The sequence below is a fragment of the Hyperolius riggenbachi genome, chromosome 4 (assembly GCF_040937935.1).
Source record: "Hyperolius riggenbachi isolate aHypRig1 chromosome 4, aHypRig1.pri, whole genome shotgun sequence".
Lineage (NCBI taxonomy): Eukaryota > Metazoa > Chordata > Amphibia > Anura > Hyperoliidae > Hyperolius > Hyperolius riggenbachi.
In genome coordinates, this window is record NC_090649.1 from 180,707,592 (window position 1) to 180,721,478 (window position 13,887).

Below are 13,887 nucleotides of genomic sequence, written 5' to 3' on the forward strand. Positions count from 1 at the left end.
GAAATAAAGGTGCATTTTTTTTAGTTTTGCGTCCATCCCTAATTACAAGCCCATAGTTTATAAAGTAACAGTGTTGTACCCTCCTGATATAAATATTTAAAAAGTTCAGTCCCTAAGGTAACTATTTATGTATTTTTTTTATTGTACATTTTTTATTTTTTTTTAATTACAAAAAAAAAAATGGGGAGTGTGGGAGGTAATGAGTTAATTTTTTGTGTATAAGTAATGTATGTGTGTGTGAAAAATAGTTTAGGGTGTAGTTTACTATTTGGCCACAAGATGGCAACAGTTTAATGCGACCTCCAAGCGTCCTTCCGGAAGCTTGGAGGAAGTACAAAGAGGCTGGGATTTTTTTTTCTTTTTCACAGTGATCGCGCTGCTTAGCGAAAGCAGCAGATCATTGCGGGGGCAGAGATCAACGAACGGGAATGTATTTTCCCGTTCATTGATCTCCGGGCGAGCGGGCAGCGGCGTGCACGATCGCGGGAGTGCGAGCGGGAGAGCGGACAGCGGCGGTAGCGGCGGGGGTACGTATATCTACGCTCCGGGCGGGGAAGTGAAGTCCAAAGGAGCGTAGATATACTGTACGCTAGCGGGGAACTAGTTAAGTAATGTACCTGCCCTGACCGTGCTTGGCAGACCAGGCATCCGTGGTCAGATGGACCCTTGACCCAATGCTGTGTGCCAGAGATGACACCACTTGCCTCTCAACTTCATGGTACAGTTTGGGTATCACCTTTTTGGAGAAATAATTGCGGCCTGGTATTTTCCACTGCGGTGTCCCAATGGCCACAAATTTTTGGAAGGCCTCAGAGTCCACCAGCTGGCGAGCTAACAGTTCAACCAAGCCAGCTGTCAGACGCCGGACAAGGGGGTGACTTACAGACATTGGCTTCTTCCGCTCAAAGATTTCCCTCATGGACACCAGGCTCCTGCTGTGGGCAGAGGAGCAGGAACCGCTCAAGATAAGAGGCGGAGTGGAGGAGGGAGGGAGGCTGTGATTGTGAAGGTGCAAGGGAGAAAGCGTCTGAAGATGCTGCACCTGAAGGAGGAAGAGGAGAAGGAGGGTGGCTTTGCTTTTGGTTGCTGCTTTTCCTCAGGTGGTCTCCCCATTGCAGTTTGTGCCTTTTCTGCAGGTGCCTTCATAAGGCAGTTGTCCTTACGTGGGTGTTGGCCTTTCCACGGCTCAATTTTTGGTGGCAGAGAGTACAGATGGCATTACCCTGATCTTTGGCATACACATTAAAAATTTCCAAACCGCTGAGCCACCCTGGGGTGTGGGCACTATGGTCCCTGGGGTGTGGGCACTATGGTGGCGTCAGCAGCTGACGTTGAAGGGCATGTTGGCTGGCTGTCCATAGGTGGTGATACATGGCACCAGACACTGCCACCAGCTGTTTCTGATGACGAGCTCCCCCTGCTTCTTTCAGGAACTCGTCTCCTCCTACTCCCCTCTGACTCCCCCTCTGAACTGCCCCCCTGGTCATCATGTCTCTTAGGATCTTACGTGGCATCTGTATCATCATAATCATCATAATCATCCTCCCCAGCTTCGCTTGCCTCAGACACCTCATAAACTGCCCCAACAGCAGGTACTTCAATATCCTCCTCCTCACACCTTACGTCCATAGTGACGCCTAACTCAGACATATGAGATGGTGTAACTTGCTTAGCGCCTTCATCTTGTTGTAACAATAATGGCTGTGCATCAGTGATTTCCCCACCAAATAACTCCTGCGAAGTTTCAAATGCAGCAGATGTGGTGCTAGTAGTAGCTCTGGTGGCTGCGGAAGATGAGGTGTTCTGTGGTAAATAGTCAACCAGGTCCTGACAATCTTGGGAGTTGATGGGATGTGCCTTCTTCTGAGCACTGTACTTTGGGCCAGGGCCGCACAAAATCATGTCAGCAGGACCTCGAACAGACCTGCTGGGTGGCCTGCCTCTGGGTCTGCCCCTGCCTCTGCCTTTACCTGTTTTGTCCATATCGGGGGGGGGGGGTGAAGTGAAAGGTATGCACTGACTTGACTAATACAATGTGCAGACACTCAGGTGCAGTGAAAGGTATGCAGTGACTGGTATTACAATACACAGGTGCAGTTAACAGGTATGCTTGGAGTGGTATATTACACAGCGTGCAGTCACAATGGTACTGTGAACAATTATGCAATGACTGGTATTACAAATGTGCAGCTGTCACACACACACAGGTACCAGACAGGCACAGTGACACTGTGTGTGCTCACGTAGGTAGGTGGGTGCACTGAAGTGAACAACAGGTAGGTATATGCAGTGATGGGTATTACAATGTGCACCTGTCACACACAGACAGGTACTGGACAGACACAGTGACACTGCGTGCACTCACGTAGGTAGGTGGGTGCAATGAACAACAGGTAGGTATATGCAGTGATGGGTATTACAATGTGCACCTGTCACACACACAGGTAGTCACTGAATGTGCCTGGCAGTGGGGCACACAGTAAGAATTACTAAGACTGTCTATGCAACACAAGTGTCTGTGGGACACACACACACACACACAAAAATAGATCACAAGAACAAGATTAGCTCTCAAACTAGCTGTTGAGGAGGGCTTTCTTAGAAATAAGAATCAGCAAGGAGCAAGCTAAGAAGCCTACAAGAGCCTAACTAAGCTTTCCCTATAGTAGTGTTGGGCGAACACCTAGATGTTCGGGTTCGCGAACGTTCGCCGAACATCGTCGCGATGTTCGGGTGTTCGCGCCGAACTCCGAACATAATGGAAGTCAATGGGGACCCAAACTTTCGTGCTTTGTAAAGCTTCCTTACATGCTACATTCCCCAAATTTGCAGGGTATGTGCACCTTGGGAGTGGGTACAAGAGGAAAATATTTGAAAAAGAGCTTATAGTTTTTGAGAAAATTGATTGTAAAGTTTCAAAGGAAAAACTGTCTTTTAAATGTGGAAAATGTCATGTTTCTTTGCACAGGTAACATGCTTTTTGTCGCCATGCAGTCATAAATGTAATACAGAGAAGAGGTTCCAGGAAAAGGGACCGGTAACGCTAACCCAGCACCAGCAGCAGCACACGTGATGGAACAGGAGGAGGAGGCGCAGGAGGAGAAGGCCATGCTTTTTGAGACACAACTACCCAGGCCTTGCATGAGGACAAGAAGCGTGCAGATAGCATGCTTTTTACCGCCATGCAGTCATAAATGTAATAAAGATGAGAGGTTCCATAAACAGGGACCGGCAACGCTAACCCAGCAGCAGCAGCAGCACACGTGATGGAACAGGAGGAGGCGCAGGGGGAGAAGGCCACGCTTTGAGACACAACAACCCAGGCCTTGCATGAGGACAAGAAGCGTGCGGATAGCATGCTTTGTACCGCCATGCAGTCATAAATGTAATAAAGATAAGAGGTTCAATAAACAGGGACCGGGCAGCAACGCTAACCCAGCAGCAGCAGACATGATGGAACAGGAGGAGGCGCAGGAGGAGAAGGCCACGCTTTCAGGCGCAACTCAGGCCTTGCATGAGGACAAAAAAATGTGTGCGCAAAGCAATGCAATGAGTAGTTTTCAGGACACAATGGGCTATTCGGAGGAGCTATTCCCACCCCCACAATCTTCTACCTGTGAAAGGTCAATGGAACAGCCACAAATGTTGTGCCCGGATTCACAACCTTTTTCTGTGGAAAATGCACCTCGCACTGAAATGCAAGGCGAGGCCGAGGATGAACATGACGTCAACAACTCAACATGACGCACAATGGGGGCAGAACAGAAAGCTGCTTTCAATGTTTTGAAGGCCTTAATTGCCTCCGGTGGCCAGTTAGATGCATCATTCATCACACCCAAATCCCAGAGCAATGTGTGCAGGAATTTGAATCGCAGGAGGTGTACCGAGATCATCTGGACAAGTGACCAAGTGACCAAGTGACAAGTGACCAAGTGACAAGTGACAAAGTGAAAAGTGACAAAGTGACCAGTGACAAAGTGACAAAGTGACAAAGTGACTGACAAAATGACAAAATGACAAAGTGACAAGTGACACAGTTACAAGTGACAAGTGACAAAGTGACAAAGTGACAAAATGACAAAGTGACAAAGTGACAAAGTGACCAGTGACAAAGTGACAAGTGAGAGGTTGTTCTGGGGAGCTCTACTCCACTGCACACAGTCACATATGAGGAGAGGTCTCGTCAGGACTGCTGATCCTCCTCAGCTTGCTCAAAGCCTTGAGGGTTCCTGAAGATCCTCTGCTTGGAGTTCGCCGGGGTTCAGCTTGGTGTCAGGGTCGGCGGCGTCCTCCTCACTCCAACGTGGCAGATCTTCTGTTCAAGGAAAAAAAAAACATTTTTTAAAGTCCAGTACCGCTTCCGAAGGACTCACCAAGAGATGCAGGAGCGCTTCAATCTAGCGCACCATCGCTCGCTGGGTGATGTCCCTCCCTACGCGCTGGAATTCTACGCTGCACATGCTAGCACGCTTTTGCGCAGTGCCGAGGCGCATTCCAGCAGCTAGCTACCAAGCTTCTGTGGATCTGATTGGGCCACCATGTTGGATCTCTGCCAAGTCCTCCAAAATTTTGAGCAATCCACGTTGCTTGTGACTGAGCAGTGACAACTCTACAGTCAGCATTACAATACCACTGCTGTGTTTACTGAAGAAATCAATGTTGAAGATGGAAACCGCTGGCATGATGCAAGTGGGGGAATCTGAAGATGAAAACGTTCAGCGTGATGATACCAACATCAGGCAACCTGCCTCAGGAAACGCTGGTCCCAGCTATGACAAAGAACAGGACGAGGAACAGCTGGAGTTGGAGCAGGAATTGAGGGACAGAGCGGTGCACGTTGGACTTCCACAATTTAGCGGGAATGGACAGCAGAAGAGGAAGAAAGTGATGCTGGTGACGAATATGGTGCATCACAACAATCACAACGCTCACAAGAACATGAAGACAGAGGAGTCTGGCAGGATTCTCTGGCACACATGGCTCAATTCATGCTAGACTGCATTGAACGCGGCCCACGCATTATTCCCTATTCATTATTATTCATTATTCTGGACAACACCAATTACTGGGTTTATACCCAGTTTATACAAACACAATGTTAAAAAACTGATTGAAGAAAGTTTCAGACAGGTCAAAAATGGAACAATTCCAGCAGGCCCTTGAGGATGGAGACTTTAGAGAGGAGATTGACATCCTCCTCCTTCTCTAGCCAGTTGTACGCCGACAGACTGACTTCAGCAAACCCAGGAGGACCAGGAGGGCAGCAAAGAACACAAGCTGCTGCTAGTGCCCAAAAGGGAATGGTATTGGCAGTGTCCTTGGAGTGGGAACATTTTCTGACACCCATGCAGCAGCCCACAGAACAGCAATCGGGCAGTTCCACGTCCTCCAACACCAATCGCCTGGAGAAGATGGTCAAGGACTACATGTCAGATGGCGTAGCTGTGTTGAACAATCCATCTGCAGACAGACGGTGAGTGTGACAGCACAGAAGGACCATGGCAACTCACTCATAGTACCACAGTTTGATAGTGCTGCCCAAAAAATTATATGGATCCATGGACCCGGGCAGTACTGGGAAGTGGGAACGCAGATTTTAGTACCTAAACACACGATACAACATGTTTTCCGGGGTCGGACTCTGAGGCACATACAGATGGTCCCGATCATCATCCTCATCATACAACTCTTCTCCTGAGTCTGACCCACCCACCACCTCTGCCACCCCAACATCCCCAGACACAGACCCCTCATCGTCCTCAACATTAACTTGGGATGCTGGCCTGAGCCCGACCTCCTCCTCCACATCAGGCCCCATCATCTCCTCAATGGCAGCCCTCAATAATCGCTCTGGCGCTGGACCGATGGACACAACGTTCTCCTCCGGGGAGGGCTGCTGCTGACCACTGGCTGCTGGGGTGGATGTTATAGCTTGCGTGGGGCGTTGGCTGTTGCTGTTGTTGGGAGTGCTGCTCACAGCGGAGGTCTCTGAGGAACTCATGGTGAGCTCATATAGTGGTTGACGTTGAGTGGAGTATTAGTGATCCCAGCAATATACACACTGACTGGCAGAGTACGCAATGCTATATAGTGGTTGACGGTGAGTGAAGTACTACAGATCCCAGCAATATACACAGTGACTGACAGTACAATGGTATGGGTGGGTGAGCAGAGTACTACAGATCCCAGCAATGCTATATAGTATTGGGGTGACTGAGTGAGCGGCAGTGTACTACTGTTCCCAGCAGACACAGAGTGGCAGTAAACACAATGCTATATAGTGTGGCTGAGCGAGCGGTGTACTACTGTTCCCAGCAGACACAGAGTGGCAGTAAACACAATGCTATATAGTGTGGCTGAGCAAGGTACACAGAGTGGCAGTAAACACAATGCTATATAGTGTGGCTGAGCGAGTGGTGTACTACTGTTCCCAGCAGACACAGAGTGGCAGTAAATACAATGCTATATAGTGTGGCTGAGCAAGGTACACAGAGTGGCAGTAAACACAATGCTATATAGTGTGGCTGAGCGAGCGGTGTAGTACTGTTCCCAGCAGACACAGAGTGGCAGTAAACAGAATGCTATATAGTGTGGCTGAGCGAGCGGTGTAGTACTGTTCCCAGCAGACACAGAGTGGCAGTAAACACAATGCTATATAGTGTGGCTGAGCGAGGTACACAGGGTGGCAGTAAACACAATGCTATATAGTGTGGCTGAGCGAGCGGTGTACTACTATTCCCAGCAGACACAAAGTGGCAGTAAACACAATGCTATATAGTGTGGCTGAGCGAGCGGTGTAGTACTGTTCCCAGCAGACACAGAGTGGCAGTAAACAGAATGCTATATAGTGTGGCTGAGTGAGGTACACAGAGTGGCAGTAAACACAATGCTATATAGTGTGGCTAAACGAGCGGTGTACTACTATTCCCAGCAGACACAAAGTGGCAGTAAACACAATGCTATATAGTGTGGCTGAGCGAGGTACACAGAGTGGCAGTAAACAGAATGCTATATAGTGTGGCTGAGCGAGCGGTGTACTACTATTCCCAGCAGACACAGAGTGGCAGTAAACACAATGCTATATAGTGTGGCTGAGCGAGGTACACAGAGTGGCAGTAAACACAATGCTATATAGTGTGGCTGAGCGAGCGGTGTACTACTATTCCCAGCAGACACAGAGTGGCAGTAAACACAATGCTATATAGTGTGGCTGAGCGAGGTACACAGAGTGGCAGTAAACACAATGCTATATAGTGTGGCTGAGCGAGCGGTGTACTACTATTCCCAGCAGACACAGAGTGGCAGTAAACAGAATGCTATATAGTGTGGCTGAGCGAGGTACACAGAGTGGCAGTAAACACAATGCTATATAGTGTGGCTGAACGAGCGGTGTACTACTATTCCCAGCAGCGACACAATGACTGGGGGGACCCTGGCTAGCGTGGCTGGAGCGTGAACTACCCTGCCTGCCTACCCAAAGCTAAACCCACAGACAAATGGCGGAGATATGACGTGGTTCGGGTATTTATTTACCCGAACCACGTGACAGTTCGGCCAATCAGAGCGCGTTCGGGTCAGAACCACGTGACCCGTTCGGCCAATCACAGTGCTAGCCGAACGTTCGGGGAACGTTCGGCCATGCGCTCTTAGTTCGGCCATGTGGCCGAACGGTTTGGCCGAACACCATCAGGTGTTCGGCCGAACTCGAACATCACCCGAACAGGGTGATGTTCTGCAGAACCCGAACAGTGGCGAACACTGTTCGCCCAACACTACCCTATAGGTCTCTACACAGCAACTCTCCCTTCTCTAATAGCTGCAGGCACATGAGTGAGTCCAATGCCTGACGCTGCCTGCATTTTAAAAGGTGGGGAGTGGCTCCAGGAGGGAGTGTAACCTGATTGGCTACAATTTGCCTGCTGACTGTGATGTAGAGGGTCAAAGTTGACCCTAATGATGCACTATGGGGGCGAAAAGTTCGCAGTTCTCTGCGATCGCAAACCCTGGTGTTTGCCTACAACGGTTCGCCGGCAAACCATTCGGGCCATCTCTATGAGGCAGTATTATATATTTCTAGTATATTTCTTACATGCATATATGCATAGCACCAGCATGTAATAGTGTCTTCACAAAATTTGTATCACACAACAATTTGCATCACATAATTAGGTGAGTTTAGGATCCTCTTCCCCAAATTAGAATATTTGCCAGAGAGTCAATACGTTAGATTACTTCAGAAGATCGTATTGATTTAATTCAAATGTAATAACCATAAATATGGAATATGTTATATCAGTTCTAAAAAACTGAAATAAAGCCAGAAAACGGCTAACATAAAGTTGGGCTTCCTTAGACCTTAGCTGTACCAGATTCAAGGAGTGAAGAAAAAGATCTCACAATGCGTGTTGTCTGATCTTTTTCTTCAATCCTTGAATGCTGCTTTTCTCTAGATATGCACATTTGTATATTTATTATATGGAAAAAGTTTTTTTGTGCTGTGCTTCCCCCTTTGCACCCCCGCTCCCCCTTCTTACCTGACCTTAGCTGTACCGTCTCAATCAAAGATGGTGGCATGTCTTATTCCATTAAATTACAGTGTATGCAGAAAGCATTTTCAATCTTTTTTTCTTGCATGGTTTCCTTAAAAATTCTAAAATGTGTAACTATGCTTGCCTTTACACATGCTCAAATATGTAATCATGCTTTGCAAAGGAAGCTTATAGTTGAAGAGGCACGTTGGTAGTACTAATATTCTTAAAATATTATCTAATATTAGATACTAATGTAATTCTTTTTACTTGACTTGTTATAAGATTTACTGAGGCTGGTGGAAACCTTGAAGACAGCTGAGGATGGAGTAAAAACTTGAAGCCGTCCCATCTGTCAGACAAGGGTGTTAGATATACACAGCTTGAAGTACCTTGACAGCTCAGTGGGAAAATAATTGTACATTTTCTCAGTATCTTACTGTACCTGACCTGGTGTTCTGTGAAGTGCCCTGGGAGCTTCCTGAGTAAATACAAGATTTTAGCCTTGTCCTTGATCGTTTTTTGAAAATGTGACTTATTGTTTTTTGTATGTACTTAAGGTTACTAATAAGTTAATATTCTTTATATGATGTTTGTTATAAAGATTATGCACATTACACTTCCATTTATTACAAATACTAATATAACAACCATATATAAAAAGTATTTGCTCTAGAGATTGATCCCACCCAAATGTTATATTTCAGTTTAGGGTAAGTAGAGTCCAAGATTGAAATACTGATTACACAGAAATTGGAAAAGTATTATCTCTTGCCAATATCACTCAGACACAAAATATATATCCATTTATATAATTAAATATTGTATTCAAAGTTTGTTAACCTTCCTGGCGGTAAGCCCGAGCTGAGCTCGGGCTATGCCGCAAAGGACGATTTCTCAGGCCCTGCTGGGCCGCTTTGCTCACTTTTTTCTTTGCAACACACAGCTAGCACTTTGCTAGCTGCGTGTGCATTCTGATCGCCGCCACGCTCCGTGCTCGATCACCGCTGTTCGCCGTGCCGTGCCGCCCCCTCCCCCCCCAGACCCCGTGCACTGTGGATTGGGACTCCCTTAGACGTCACAACGTCCATGACATGCCATGGCGATGGGGAAAGCCCTTCAGGAAATCCCGTTCTTTGAACGGGATTTCCTGTTCAAAGATCGCCGGAGGCGATCGAAGTGGGCGGGGGGATGCTGCTGTACAGCGGCTACCATGTAGGGAGCGAGCCCTAGGCTCGCTACATGATTTAATAAAAAAATATTAAAAAATAGTGCTGCGCTGCCCCCTGGCGGTTTGTAATAGACCACCAGGAGGGTTAAAATAGGAAAGCATAATAACTGGCATCCAATTTTTATATATTCAAAAAGATATAAAATCCACAAAATGGACAAATAGGGTCACACAAACTTTTTCTAACACTAACCATACCCCTACCTACTCCTTACACTAACCTCCTAACACTAAACCTGCTAATTAACCATCCAAGCCAGGACGGTATTCAGAAAGACTGGAGTTTGGCTAAAGTGTAGCCAAACTCTAGTGCAATACTGCTCCCAGCCAGTGGCTATTTGTAGCTGCTACTTTTTTGGGCACCTCAGAGACCCTGCATTTTTTTATTCATTGCTTTTTAATTGCAGCCACTATCAGGCTCCTGTGGCACCTGTTATTTTTTTCTGGGCACTTCCGGCACCCAATTTTCTTACTATACCCAAAGTAGGTAAAAAGGGCACCAAAATGGTGCCACCATAGATGGCAATTTGGGCACCCAGGGGCACCCAATGGATAATGGCTTTAGCTACTTATAGCCACAATCAATCATTTTATAGCTGCTAATTGCAGCTTTTAACATTACCGCCTAAGGTGGCAAAAATATTGTCGGTTAGGGTTAGGAGGACAGGGTCTTCTATAGTGTTAGAAGTGTGTGTGTGTGTGGGAGGGGGTACTTAGGGGTTACGTTTAGGCCCCATGGGGGGGTTAAGCTTAGGCACCTCTCAGAGGCTTAAGGTTAAAGGGGCACTACAGCGAAAAACTGTAAAATTTAAAATATGTGCAAACATATACAAATAAGAAGTACATTTCTTCCAGAGTAAAATGAGCCATAAATTACTTTCTCCTATAATGCTGTCACTTACAGTAGGCAGTAGAAATCTGGCAAAAGTGACATGTTTTTGACTAGTCCATCTCTTCATAGGGGATTCTCAGCAAGGCTTTTATTCTTTATAAAGGTATTCCCTAAAAAGGATGTAAACAATGATGCTAGCCAGCTTCCCTGCTCGCTACACAGTTTTTTGGCAGTTGGACAGAGCAACTGCCATTCACTAAGTGCTTTTGAAAATAAATATATCCCTGAGAATCCCCTATAAAGAGATGGACTAGTCCAAAACCTACCTCTTCAGTAAATTGGTAGTAAAAGCATGCATACCTATTTTGATAAATCTGCCCCAGTAACCATAGCCTAGAGTAGTTTTGTTATTGTATGTGAGATGCAGTATTTGTTCTCCAAACAGACATTTAACATCGTGGTTTGGTGCTATTAAGAATCTATGGTTTACACTTCTGTTATGTGAGCTATCCTTAACCACTTTCCCCTCCACTACAGTATATCTACGTCAGCTGTGGCACCCTCCAAGCCACAGCGACGTAGATATACTGACCTGGCTGCAGCCCTGCTGTGCACGGTCGGGTGCGCTTCAGAGCGCACCCTCCGGCACTGTCAGCTGCAATACTAATTGGTGGAAGGGAACATGTTCCCTTTTGGCCAATTAGTTCACCCTCCTCCCATGAATGATTGCTGCAGTAGTGAACTGCAGCGATCCTTCATCTGTCCCCCTCGGCGCACAAACAGTTAAAAAAAATGTTCAAGCAGGCAGCCACACTCACCTACCTCGGTCCTGCGACTGTCGTGAAGTCTGATCCTCCGATCACCGCTCTGAAGTCAGCCGCATATTGCCGGAAACCCGGGTCCCGGCTTGATGACGTCATCAAGCCGGGACCCGGGTTACCAGCAATATGCGGCTGACTGCAGAGCGGTGATCGGAGGATCAGGCTTCAGGACAGTCGCAGGACCGAGGTAAGGCGAGTGAGACTGCCTGCGTGAGCATTTTTTTTAACTGTTTCTGCATAGAGGGGGCTGCCTAATGGGGGGGGGGCGCATCTGGCTATATATTATTGGGGGGAGGGGGGGATATGTAAAGGGGGGGTGCATATACAGGGGGACATCTGAGTAACCAAGGGGAGGGGGGGTTTACAAATGTTGCACATCTGGGCACCTGGGGGGGCCCATAACTTAATACTGGGGGCACATTTGGCTATAAGGGGGGCAGCACTAATCTTGGGGGTACATCTGGCTATAATGGGGTAATCTTGATCCCGGGGACACATCTGGCTATAAAGAGGGGCACTATTTTTGGGGATGCATCTGTCAATCGATTCTGGGGGTGGCAAACACAGGGGACACATCAGGCTATGCTGGGGGGGCTGATATTGGGGACACATCTGGCTATACTGGGGAGGGGGGTGATACTGGGGACACATCTGGATATCTATACTGGGGTGACTTTAACTGGTTGCACAGTTTTTATGTCAATCACACTTTTTATTTTTAAGCAGAAATTGGTCAAAATTGAGAAATAATGCATTTTTTTTATTTTTCCCCCCTTTTTCCCATTAAAATGCATAGAGAGGAACATTTTATTTGGGACCAAATACCCCCCAATGAAAGCTTAGTTTGTCTTGAAAAAAACGATATATAGATCATTTAAGTAGCACGAGTACAGATGAAGTTATTGGTGATTAAACAGGGACACCGCTAAAGCGTCAAAACTGCTCTGGTCAATAAGGGGAAAACAAGGTCTGGATGCGAAGTGGTTAAACATTAGCTTGTTTTTGCAAAGTTTTTTTGCAAAGTTTTTTTTTTTTTACTAACAGACTTTACTTTTTGCAGTGTGAGCATAGCTTTTTTATGTGTGAACATCAGCAGGTTTTAAGGGTCCCCACCCCATGTAGTTATTATTGTTTCATCTTTGTCAAACTTTTTTAATATGTATGTCCTGACAACAGAACAATTCATAGCTTCAGGCATGAACAATTAACATCTGCTTTAATGAGTTTCTGGGCACCCTATTGACTGCATTACGGTAGCTGGAGCTGCACACCTTCAGTCATGTACTTGGATACGTAATCATGTCTTGCTTATTACAGTTCTAGACATGATCTTTCCTGAAATAAGATTATTGAGTTATCTAAACAGGAAGTGCTGAATACATTTCCACCATTCATTTAAAATGAGAGAAAAGCTTAGATGAGTGGTGAAATGTTGGATAACTCAAAGAAACTAAGCTGAATCTCAATTACTTTTACGGTACTATGACTTAGATAAATGAATGCCTTTATAGACAGTATACCACTACAGTAATAACATAGATAACCTACTGACTTTGATTTTCATAGATAATGAGCATTATGTAAAATAATTTCGGTAAGCTGCAGTTCTCAGGCTCTGTTTTTATTATACATTTTGGAGTGTAATCATAAGAACAATAACATTCTGAAATGATATTTTGGGAGCAGCAGTAAAGTATGGCTCTGATGTCTATGTCAGAAGTACCCCCCAGGATTAGAATGATTTGTGCTGGAATGTTATCACATTTTATAATGCTGCAATCTAAGTTTAACAGATTTGTTTTTTTTAATAATACAGTAAGGATGCCTTTGCAAGAGAATTTCTACAAATCATAATGACTTGTACAAGTGTTCTGCACAGCCTCCAACCCATCTGTCCTTTCAAAATTGTCAAGCAAATTACATCAAGTTGCTTCTTTATGTTCATTCTTATTGTCAATTTCATATCCGTTCACGTCTGGGTAAAAAGAAAAAAAAATGAATTTAAATTAAACATTTAGCGTTAGGCAATAAGCAGGGGATAAACAACAGCAATTCAGTTATAGCAAGCAGAGCACCTCTGTGACAGAGGTGCTCTGCTTGCTATAACTGAATTGCTGTTGTTTATCCCCTGCGAATTGCTGTTGTTTATCCCCTGCTTATTGCCTGAAGAAGTGGGCTACGCCCGCGAAACGCGTTGCATCTTTGGGGTATTTTCAATAAATGTGTATATCTATACATTTACAGTCCTTGGTGTCTGCTTTAACGGAGGCGAGTCCACCACTTCCTCCCAGCAATTTTTAAAAAATTTTATGTACTTTTATCCTTCTGGCGCCTCTGTTCACCTACCAATATATTTTTGTTTCATGTATCGGCCATGCCAGTCTTTCACTTATGTACATACAGTAAGTAAGTACATACCACTTAGTTGTTGGTGTTTTTTTATTCTGATCACATTCATAATTAGTTTAGTGATAA

At 45.7% G+C, this 13,887-nt stretch overlaps 1 protein-coding gene and 1 long non-coding RNA gene across 2 annotated transcripts in view; one reads left to right on the forward strand and one right to left on the reverse strand.

Annotated features, from left to right (window-relative positions):
- The window catches only part of LOC137571627 (uncharacterized), a 59,829-nt gene extending 48,948 nt beyond the window's left edge, over positions 1-10,881 (reverse strand). The window contains exon 1 of the long non-coding RNA XR_011031391.1: positions 10,662-10,881. This is a non-coding gene — a long non-coding RNA (uncharacterized lncRNA). The remainder of the gene's footprint in view (positions 1-10,661) is intronic.
- NAALADL2 (N-acetylated alpha-linked acidic dipeptidase like 2) overlaps positions 1-13,887 on the forward strand; it is an 808,485-nt gene that overhangs the window by 489,013 nt on the left and 305,585 nt on the right. The gene's annotated exons all lie outside the window — the stretch shown is intronic.